The sequence below is a fragment of the Parus major genome, chromosome Z (genome assembly GCF_001522545.3).
Source record: "Parus major isolate Abel chromosome Z, Parus_major1.1, whole genome shotgun sequence".
Classification (NCBI taxonomy): Eukaryota; Metazoa; Chordata; class Aves; order Passeriformes; family Paridae; genus Parus; species Parus major.
Window position 1 is genome coordinate 1189747 of NC_031799.1, and position 11633 is coordinate 1201379.

Consider the following 11633-nt stretch of genomic DNA (forward strand, 5'->3'; position numbering starts at 1 on the left):
GATGAGATACAAGGAAAAGGGGTTTAATTCATATTTAACCCTCTGAGGAACACACAGTTTCAGCCCTCCAGGAGTTTTTCATGCTGGTATCAACAGCAGGGGTGGTTTTTGCCAGTGTTGTACTGCTTCCCCCATGGCAGACAGTCCCGCAATGGCGTGGACAAGCTGTTTCCATGTTTGGCCATGAAGTGATGCAGAGTGAAAGGGAATCTGTCCCTTTCAGAGCTTCCAGACTCAGTGCCATTCCCTCTTTCATAATCTTTTGCAGATTTGTGCAAGGGAAGAGTTGCTTCCATGTAAGTTTGGAGGGAAAATAATGTGCTTGGATGGCATTTAGAGAAAGCAGGGAAACAACACTGCAGCCAGTGATGCAAGAGACAAAGCACCTATTGAAGTACAGAATAGTTCTTCAACAGAATGAGCTAAGAAATCTAGGAACATTTACCAGTGGTTTACCCTGGAATTGTGGTTGTTTTTATACACAGAAGTGTGTTGTTTTTATTTACAGCAGTTAACAGTATACCCTGACCTGGATGGGAACCACAAGAACCATGAGTCCAACCTCTGGCCCTGCACCCCAACAATCCCACCCTGTCCCTGAGGGTATTGTCCAAATGCTCCTGGAGCTCTGGGAGAGTCCAGCTCCTGGCCCTGCACAGACACCCCAACAATCCCAGCCTGGGCACCCCTGGCAGCGCTGTCCAAAGGCTCCTGGAGCTCTGGCAGCCTGGGGAATGTCCCCATTCCCTGGGGAGCCTGGGCAGTGCCAGCACTCTCTGGGGGAAGAACCTTGCCCTGATATGCCACCTGAACCTCCCTGGCACAGCTCCAGCTGTTCCCTGGGTCCTGTCAGTGGCCACCAGAGGGAAGAGATCAGTGCCTGACCCTTCAGCTCCCCTCATGAGCAAACTACAGACCAGGGTGAGGAGGATTCCCCCATTGTTACCTGTCTTGAACATGCTGGCTAATCTTTTTGTATCACAACTCTGCTCAATGCTCCTCCATTTTTTTCAGCTTAACACCAACACTGACATGTTGGTAATAATGACTTCAACACAAAAACTACCTGCTCTGCCTCCAAGACCTGTCTTCCTGGCATTGCACTTTGCACTTGTCTCTACCTTCATGCAGGAATATCTGCTAGTGTTGAGTCATTCAGAAATCCTAGGAGTCTTTGAAGTTAACAGATAATGATGATGTATCTCCTTTGGCCACAGGGCTTGGGAAGTCAACATGTATCCTCTGTAGCACAGCACAGCCAGCTACTGCTTCATCATGTTTTTTTAGGTCCTAGATTATTTCATACCAGCACAGAATGGTTTGGGTTTGAAGGGACCTTGCAGATCATCTTGTTCCACAGGCAGGGACACCTTCCACTAAACCGAGTTGCTCAATCTCCTTTGTTCTTTTTAGCAGACAGATGACAGATACCACTGAGATGTTGCTGTCTCTGCACATGAACGTCCTTGTGAGGATGCTGAACCCCTCACACACATTCAGAGACCTTAAGGGAGATGCTCACGTTCTCAGCCTCAAATCCAAATGGGACTGGCAGCCATTTGTAGTTAACTGCTAATGTCCAAAATGTGCTGAGCTACATGGTTTGAGAAGCATGCGGACCTGGAGCGAGTCCAGAGGAGGTCATGGAGCTGCTGCCAGGGCTGGAGCCCTTCTGCTCTGGAGCCAGCCTGGGAGAGCTGGGGGTGTTCACCTGGAGAAGAGAATGCTGCAAGGAGACCTCACTGAAGGCTTTCAGTACCTAAGGGGATATTATAAAAAATGGAGAGCAACTTTTTGCACAACAGATAGTGAAAGGACAAGGGGAGATTGTTTTAAACTACAAAAAGAAAATATTTAGATTAGACTTTTTGAAATCAGTCCCTTTGAGGGTGGGCAGGCCCTGGCACAGGTTTCCCAGAGAAGCTGTGGATGCCCCTGGATCCCTGTAAGTGTCTAAGGCTGGGTTGGACAGGGCTTGGAGCAACCTGGGATAGTGGAAGGTGTCCCTGCCCATGTCAGGGGAGTGGAATGAGATGAACTTCCAATCTTCTAGCCCAGACCATTCTAGGATTCTGTGATTAATTAATAGGACATAGCAATATCCAGCTTTGGTGTCAGGGATCAAGTTTTACAATTTCTTTTACTAAAATCAAGTATTATTTCACAGAATTGTAAAATAGTTTGGATTTGGATTTGGATGAGACCTTTAAAAGTCATCCAGTCTAACTCCCCTGCCAAAGGCAGGGATTTCTTCAATGAGATTAGGTGTCTGAAAGCCCAGTCGAACCTGACCTTGAATGTTTCCAGGGTTGCAGCATCCACCAGTTCTCTGGCCAACCTGTGCCAGTGCTTCATCACTCATAAAAGAACAAAAAAAAACTTCTAATAACCCATCTAAATCAATGTTCTTCCTGGAGGTGCAGGCATACAGTTGGGAGCTCTTTCTAGAGCAGATGCACATCCTGCCTGCCTGCCTTCCCCACAACCACCCTGCTTCTCAGGTAACTTCTGGGCTCTGGGATTTGCAGCTCTGATGCTGCCTTCTTCCATTCACTTTCTTCCTCCTGCTGCTTGCAATTTCCTTTCCTAGAGAAAGGTTTATGCAAGTGTTGGATTTTTGTGTGTGTGTGTGTTGGGTGTATTAGGGTCCCCCAGTATAAGCTGGCCAATCTTTTGACTGATTTCAACCACACCTGAAAGAGAAGCAGAGCTTCTGGAAATACAAAGTCAGTCTAGCTCCACGGCAAACAGCGGCTGCATTAGAGAAGACACGTGTTGTTAAGTGCTCTGCCAGGGAGAAAGGCAGGGAGAGCTCAGCCCTTATCAGCACTGCTTGGCTTCCTTGGCAGTAGATAAGGGGCAGGCAGCTGGCCAGCCAGAGTACACACATCCCTCAACCAGGCACAGCATGTGCTGCTCCAGACAGAAGGCCAAGACAAGTAGGCTGGGGACATAGAAGGGAGATTTGGATGTATCAGGAATCAGCGTTGGAGACAGGAGGAGAGGGAGCCACGAGTCTGTTGCAGAGGAGAGGTGAAGGGAATGTCTGACGCAAATCCATATGAAAACTGAGCTTAATTAACTTACTCTTCATAGAAAAAAAAATCAAAAAAAATCTCCCTGAATGCAGTGAAACCTCCACAAAACAAGTGCTTTGCTGGCTGAATAGTCTGTATACGTTTCCAGGCACAACAGGACTGGAACACCTTATCTTTGAAAAACATGATGGTAATCTCTCAGATGCTTTGCTTTGTCTGCAGAGGGGATCTTCTCCATTTCACTTCACTATTAATTTCAAAACTACCTTGAATCTCTAATGTTTGGGACTGGGTGAAAATGCTACCAAAAAATTAAGCCACATGTCTGGAAAATCCAGGCACAAAAGAGGCAAGAGTGGGATTTTTGTGAGTCCACATTCTGTAGAAGGGCTAAATACTGTGAGGTGTTTCACCTGGCTGCTGGGAATGCCAACCCTGTTGAGGTGGGACCTGTGCCCAAGACACTGAATCATAACACCTACATCACTGAGTCCAGAAACCCTTTCAGTCTAGAAGATGGGCATGACTCTGGAGAGACAACTGCTACGTTAGGGAGATGTGACCTCAGGTATAAAGGAAGTGGCTTGAAGTGGAGATAAAAGATATATATCAAGTATCAAAAAGGCAAAAGCAAAAAAACCCAGAGGATCTCCAACAGACTTAGAGCAAATCCAGAATTGACCTTCTCACCCCAAAAAAACCCATTCAACTCCCACCTTGTGGCTTCCCACTCATAAAATCATAGAATGTTAAGGAGTTGGAAGTGACCTTAAGAGTTCATCTAGTCCTGACTCCTACTGCCATGAGCAGAGACACCTTCCACTAGACCAGGCTGCCCCAAGCCCCATCCAACCTGGCTTTGAGCACTTCCAGGGTTGGGGCATCAATGACCTCCTTGGGCAACATGCCCCAGTGTCTCACCACCCTCATAGAAAAGAATTTCTTTCTAATATCTAACCTAAAGATCCCCTCTTTCAATTTCTACCCACTCCCACTTGTCCTGTCACTGCAGTTCCTGACATAGAGGCCCCCTCTGGCTTCCTTGTGGGCCCTTTTGGAAGGTGCTGTGAGGTCTCCATACAACCTTCTCTCTCTTCCAGGCTGAACAGCCCCAGGGAACCTGCTGAGCATCACTGCAAGGGTCTCTGCAGGCAGAACAACCATGGGTTTCACAGACTGATGGGCCCCCAAACATGCACTGTCCCAAACATTCCCTTGTGGTGACCTGACCCATGGTCCCTGATGAGGTGAAGGAGTTTGGTTTTCTTTCACCATTACCTCAACACAAATGATTAAAGCTTTGCAGAGACTGTTGAAGGCAGTAGCTAAAACCACCCCCAACCCATGGGGGAAAACTGCTGTGTTAAGAGTTACTGAGTATGGGGTGCACACAGCAGAGGGAGGCTGGGAAGTATCTGGGGCTGCCTTGTGGTCGTGTAACACCTCAGGACGCCTGGCCTGGAACTGTTGTGCCGTTGTGAGACATGAAGATTTGGGCATTTTGAATATATTTAGAACCACAAAATCGTTTAGGCTGGTGAAGCCCTCCAAGACCAGTGAGTCCTACCATTCCCTCAGCACTGCTGAGGCCACCACTCACCCATGTCCCACACATCCACATCCACATGGCTTTCAAATCCCTCCAGGGATGAAGATTCCACCACTGCCCTGGGCAGCTCTGCCAGGGCTGGACAAGCCTTCCCTGAAGGAATTTTCCCAATATCCTACCTCAGCTTTGCCTGAGGCCGTTCCCTCTCCTCCTGTCCCTGTTCCCTGGCAGCACAGCCCGACCCCCCCGGCTGTCCCCTCCTGGCAGGGAGTTGTGCAGAGCCACAAGGGCCCCCTGAGCCTCCTTTTCTCCAGGCTGAGCCCCTTTCCCAGCTCCCTCAGCCGCTCCTGGGGCTCCAGCCCCTTCCCCAGCTCCGTTCCCTGCCCTGGACACGCTCCAGCCCCTCGGTGTCTCTCCTGTGCTGAGGGACCCAGAGCTGTCCCAGCACTGGAGGTGCCTCAGCAGCGCCGGCACAGGGAGGCGGTGGCTGCCCTGGTCATGGTGTGACGCTATTGCCAGTAGGAGCCAGGTATCAGTGCCCACCCGTGCAGACCCCAGCTGGAGTCCAGCGGCAATTCCCACCGGGAATCAACGCACTTTTTCTCGGCTCGCACCGTGCCCGCCGCGGAAGGATACGGAGCCGGAGCGCCGCACTGCGACTGCGCTGCTGCAGTTCACCCAAACCTCCGATAAGCCTCGATCAACCTCCCGCGGCGGGCGCGCGGGCTGTGACTGACAGTCAATCTAACCAATGAGCGCTGCGACCCCGACCCGCCTCCCTCGCCTCACGCCTGCTTCTTCCACTCCCCTTCCCTTGTCTTTTTTTTCTAACGCTGCCGGCATTCCATTGGCGACTCTGCCTGCCAATTAGACTCTTAGACCAATCGCAGTGCGGCTCTTTAAGGAAAAGATAAACGCGGCCAATGGGCCGCTTCCCCGCCCACTGTCGGAGGCGGGGCGGCCCGAGGGGCGGGCCCTCGGAGGAGGTAACGCTGAGGGAAGAGGCGGCGGCCGCACAGCACTCGGGGAGACGGAGGAGGATAAGGAAGGGGAGAGGAGGAAGAAGGAGAGGAAGGAGCGGTGGCTCTCGGCGGATCCTGGTGACTCCCGGTAGGTGCTGGTGGGTGCCGGGTCCGGGATCCCTGCCCCATGGGCAGGGTCGCACCGCTGGCGCTGCGCGGGCCGTGAGGAACCGTCCGGGCCTGGCCCCAGCGGGGCCGGGGGCGCCTCCCTACGCCCTTGCCCTTTTTGTTGTGGTGGGACCCGGGCTGGGTTATCCTGCTCCCGCCGGCATTACCCCCGGGCTGTGGTGGGAGGGCCGGGCTGTGCCGCCCGTCTGTATGTGTGGGTGAGGGGAGGGGGAATAAAGAAGTTGTGCTGCTCCTTCTCTCCCTCGCTCTCTCCCTCCGTGCCCGGTGTGTTTTCCTTGCAGGAGTCCGCAGAATATGCCGAGCTGGAAGGGACCCGCGAGGATCATCGCGTCCAGCTCTTAGCGCTGTCCAGGACACCCCCCATGTGTTTCGTGGTCGTGCAGTCAGGGATAGGTGTGCGAAACTCCGTGGAGTTTTGGAGGAGAAAGTTAGGAGCGGTGTGGGGTGAGGAGTTGTGTTTGGAGCTCGAAGTTTGTGTTTGGCATTGCGAGGTTTTGCCTCACCCTCTTGTCTGTCCCCTCTCCTTGTCCGCAGAGCCGCGGGTTTAAAATACACACAGCCCGCGTGAGACAGGACTTGAGACTACCGGTTTTATTCATGCCTTTAGTACTGCAGCAGCCTGTGTGTTGTCAGAGGGCAAGGGTAGGTGGGATGCTGGGGAGAAATTCATCCCTGCGAGGGTAGCTAGGTACTGACTCAGGTTGCCCAGAGAAGCTGTGGGAGCTCCATCCCTGGGTATTGTTTGTAAACAAACACAACCTGGTAAGTGCCTCATCTGTCTCCTTAAGTGCACGGGGAAAGGAAAGCTGTGTTGTGATAAGGGCAAGTGGTCGGTGTTGTTGCTGCAGAGTTGTGGAGTTCCTGCTTGTTGGGGTTCTTTTTTCTTTTTGTGGAGAGTGGAGGGGAAGAGAAGTGCAATACAGCGTGGTCTTTTAGTCGTCACTCTGGGGAAATAAAAGAACGGAAAAAAGCGTGTGAATGAGTGGAGAGCTCTTACGATGATTGTGGAGAGCTGTTGAACAGCTGGGATTCAGGCTGCAGGCTGGTCTTGTGTCTCTTTGGTTGTCCGTCACAGTCTCTGACTGAGAAAAACCCAGCACGTGTGTTGTGCTCTTTTCAAATGCTTGTGAGCGGGATAGCATTAGAAAAAAAGTTTGTTTACTGGGTTCACCAAAGCAAGTGTCTCCAAAAAAACTGCAGCCTGTGTATATTGTGTGTGGAGTTTGTGCTATCACAGTCCACAGGTATAAACTAGTTAGATTCCATCGGTAGTGAGAGGTTTATAATAACAGCTTGTTAGGACACCACAGGTAACAGCAGGTTTTTCTCTTCTCAAGTGTTCTGTCTTAGCCTGGAGAGCTGTACTTTCAAACTGATTCATGACATTATTTCTGTCGGGGCTGGACTCTGTATTGAGGGACTGATTAGTCGTTGCTCTGTTCTCCAGGCTGGGAAAGAAACACCCTCTGGTTGAGGTGAGAGGCCAGCAGAGCGAGGTTGCTTGTTTAGATTTTCTCATGCTTCGTCGAGGTGTTGGTGCATGAGTGGGCTATTTGTGTGCTCATTCTGAGGCACAGCTTTCAAACTTCTAAAGTTTACAAGCTCTGGTGAACTCGGGGATGAGAGTGTGAGTAAAGGAGGTGTTTGTGAAGTCCCTTCCCCCCTTTGCTTAGCACTATCATGATGAAAGATAACGTAAGTTACAAATGCCTTTAAGAAGTGGAAGGGGAGGGTCTTGTTTAAGGTGGTTTCCACTTAAAGGTGAGTCTGAGCATATGTTGAACATCATACTGGGGTGTTGAAAAGAGTAACCTGGCAGCTCATTGTTGTTCTGCAGTTGTGTGGGTCAGATACAACGACAGTCACCAAAAGGAGTGTAAGTGTTTGAAGATCCAGTTTTCTTTATTGAAGAGGCTGGATGTGCGTCATAGAACCTTGGAGAAGAATTAATCAGTTTTGCTGAGGTTCTGTTTAACAGTAAAAGAAACAGGGCAATTGAAAAAATGAGTTTAAAGAATTGGATTCTGAACTGTTCTCTTGTTTCCTTCTACCCAGCAGCTACATTCACCAACAAAATCAAATATGCTGGAATTGCACAGCGCGTCTCCAAATGCAAGGCTCACCCTGGGTCCTCCTCCATCTTCCTGTTCCACTTGATCTTTCAGAAGTCTTGAGTACCAGTTGATATAATTGAGTTTATTTGAGCTCAGAAAACCCTCCCTGCAACTGAGGGCAATTTTAAAAACAAACCTTGTTTCCATCTTTCTAATCCCTTTCCTACAAAAGTACTTGGAGAACAGGCTTTGTAGTATATTCTGGGTAACAATGAAACTGAGCTCTGCTTGAGACTGAAGCAAATTCCTAATTTTTGTTTTTATGAAGAACAGTACGCAAAGTTTTAATTATTATAAAAAGTATTCCAGAGTTTTCAAATGTATTCAATGCTGCCTTAATGGTTGTGCATGTAAATGCCCTGTAATTGAAAGCATCCATTTATGGGCCTGACTTGCTAAGTGAGCTGTAAATTCTGCTTTTCAGATTGGATTTAATGACTTTTATCATAAAGCCATAAACTGATTGTGAACTGTGCCGAGAGGCAAACAATACCTAAGCTTACTTTGCCAAAATATTTGTAATTGTTGATTTGTTAAACTGAATTGCTGCAGGTCATGCGATGGGATTAGGTTTTTGTAATAGAATGGAGAGTACAGGCAGCCCTGTGCTCAATATTCTCTGGGCTAGAAGAAATTGGCCACTGCAAAAACCTTCCTAAACATTCCTCTCCACCTCCAGTAATAGAAACTTGGTGTCAAACAGTAAACCTTCATTCCAGATGACTTTTTACTCTGATTATGTGTTTGACAGGCACAGTATGAAGACCAAGCAGAGACCGCAAGAGAGGAGCTCTTGAGTCTCCCGTCAGTTTAGTCTGGGGCTTGAGCTTGGTTTAAAACCCTGGAGCAATAAGAGGTTAACATCAGATACATAACATAATGGAACCCTGCTTATCAAGGGGGTGGGGGACTGGCTTGTCTGAGGTACATTAGGCCTCTATTGAAAGTGAACTGGCATTAAGTAATTGTTAAATACAATTGTTTGGGCTTTAACAAAGTGGAGGAGCTGCTAAGCTATAAACTGAAACAGGTACCTAGGTAACTGATAGCAGCTCTGTGAATATTCCTGTCAAATTTAGCCCAGGAGTATTTATTTTCTAAAATAATGAAGCTGACACTTGCCTGTTGCACATGGAAAATTTTAGTCAAAATTAATGAGGTGAGAAGGGCTTAAACTGCTGTGGTTTGGAGTGCTTAGTCACTGCTTTTCTGGGGCTGTTAATGTCCTTTGAGTTTTAAGAAGCAGTACTCTGATGTTGTTCATAATACTAAGTCAGTAGAAGAATTTTGCATCTTTTTAGAGACAGGTGGATTGGCCAACTACCAATAAAAGTTGTGATAGCTTTCCTCTTCTGCAATTTTAGGAGAGTTGCTAAAATACGTTGGTCCCTCCAATAGTTTAACTAAAGGTCAGTTAAGTTCCTTCTCATGTCTCCTGTTGCAGGCAATTTTTGTATGCCATGACTGCATGTTTTAGATGCAGTGCTAATTTTTTAATAGCAGTACACCTTTTCATTACAGCACTGCCTACAATTTGAGGTAGCCCTTAGCAATTGAAGAAAAGTCCAGCTTCCCAAGCTTTTTTTAAGATCATGATTATGCTTGTTTAGTTCTATATATGAGAAATTTGAGTTCTCTCATTTGATTCATAAACTTCATGGAGTGAGCAAGATATACAGTCATAATAGGTGAGTAACTATGTTTTCAATGAGTACAGTGCTGTTGCGTTTTGAGATGCATTACAATACTAGAGCATAGCAAACATAAAAATGAATGTGTAAATTGCATGTCTGTATAGACATGGTTCAATTTCTCACTCTAAAGCTGGCTGACAGGAGGAAATCCCTTTGCTCCTCCTGCCCTCCAAGGTCAGAAGTGTCATGACTTGAACTTCATCAGCTTGTGTCAAATCAGAACCACGACCTTGGTCTTGCAGCTTGGAGCTCTGGTCTCTGAGATGAGCTGGCCAGAGCTCCTTGGGATAGGAGCTCTCCAGAGCCATCCCCCTGCTGGGCTGATTGGCTGAAAACCTAAACTGGAGTCTGAGGCCATTAGTAGGGCTGAGCTCCCCTTCCAAAGGGGAAAACAAACCCTAACACCCAAACCTCTGTGAGGGAATGCAGCCCTGCTCTGACCTGAGGAGGTAAGAATGAGCACCATATCAGTTTGGTTTTTTTCTTTGCTGGCAGTTCTTCAGAAAAGTATCACAAAACCAGGTGTCTATTTGTACAAAATGAAAGAGTTAGCCCTCCTGGAATCTTGAAAGGCAGTTTTTGGAGGAATGGTGGGTGTGATAGACTTCCCTTGGCCTTTTCACTGAGTCATTTAAGCTAGAGTATATTCTATCTGAAATGGAAAAGACTGACTTTGATTTTAGTTTAAAGTTCATACTGAATTCAGGTGTACATTGTGCACTTGGTGAAATTGATAAAGAATCTTGTCCAGATTCCAGAATTAATGAAAAAAACATTGCCTGTAAAAAAAAATCTGAAAAATGGGACTAAACAGGGAGGAAATGAGCTTGTAGACTTTCTCTCAAATACCACAAATTATTTTCCTCGATCTTCTTTCCTTAGGAGCTTAACTTTTGTCCTCTTTATTCCAGAAGAGCTCTTGCAAATGAAATTCTTTTAAGCCAGAATACTTCTAGTAAAACCAGGAGAGATCAGATTTCTTTATTTCAAGTTTAAGATGAATAAGCAGACTGATATGAAATATGTTGCATAAGGCTTTAGAATAAATTAGCCAGAAATCACTTGATATTTTTGGTAGCACTAGTGTGTTTATAGTATGTTCCAGACATTCAGGAAAGGAAAATTTCCCTTGAAGATTTTAGTCTGCTAGCATGCTGCCCTTAAGGTTTTCTTCATCTTTTATGCTTAGTTATTGCAGGGATCATGGGCTTAATATTTAATACTTGTTCCAGAGAGCTACAGTAGAATGGAATAATAGCAGACATGACTCAAACTTTGACTTTAGAAGTTGCCAACTATGACACTGTTTGACCAACTATAGAAACATGTGTGCATCAGGGAGCAGAGATATGCTGCGGGGGCAGAGATGAAACAAATACCACCAAAGTTAGGCAATTTGTAGCTTTTCCAGTCTTAAACTTTTGGGAGTAACATCACATGCTCTCTGTGTTCCAGCAATCTAAAGGAACTTTTGTACCTTTCTGGGTAACAGTGAGTACTCCCTGAGTATCCATAGCTGCAGTTTGAACGCACAGTCTGGAGATGGACTGGGGATGGAAAGGGATGAAATGGAAGTTTTCTGCTGTGGAACACACTGCTGACCTGGTACTGCTAGTTCAACTACAGTTGAGCTTGGAAAGGGATTCTGAAAATCTGCCTCCAGTTATTTACAGAGTACAACACACCCTGAATCTTGGTGTGTTGTAGTGGATATTGCAAGTATTACACAGGAAGGAAAAAAAATCAGATTTGGGCCATTGGGCCTCAGCAGAAGAGAGCAAAGGGGTCATGGTGCAAAGAGTAAGTGATGGTGAAGCACATCTGAGCTCCTTTTAAAAGCAAAGGCTGTGAGTGCTCAGTTTTTTTGAGAGTGTTGGCTGTAAACTACAAGGGAATCACAAAAAACACTTAGAGTAAGAGGGGTTGTTACATATTCAGCATATATTTAATCTGAGGCCATTGTAGCAATGTGGAAATGTTTCTTGAAACATTGGTAGAGACTATGTTCTGTGTGCGTTTTGGGCAAGAACATGTTTTACTTTTTTTTTTAGTGGATGAAGAATGTACCATGCAGAAATCTAGAGAAA

At 46.9% G+C, this 11633-nt stretch overlaps 1 protein-coding gene across 7 annotated transcripts in view; it reads left to right on the forward strand.

The window, feature by feature from the left end:
- Positions 1-5546: 5546 nt before the first annotated feature.
- SMAD2 (SMAD family member 2) overlaps positions 5547-11633 on the forward strand; it is a 50096-nt gene continuing 44009 nt past the window's right edge. For 6 of the 7 annotated variants that reach the window (XM_015614858.2, XM_015614863.2, XM_015614860.2 and 3 more), the window contains exon 1: positions 5547-5697. The gene's annotated coding sequence lies outside the window, so the exon portion shown is untranslated. The remainder of the gene's footprint in view (positions 5698-11633) is intronic. The other variant, XM_015614859.3, reaches the window with a different exon arrangement.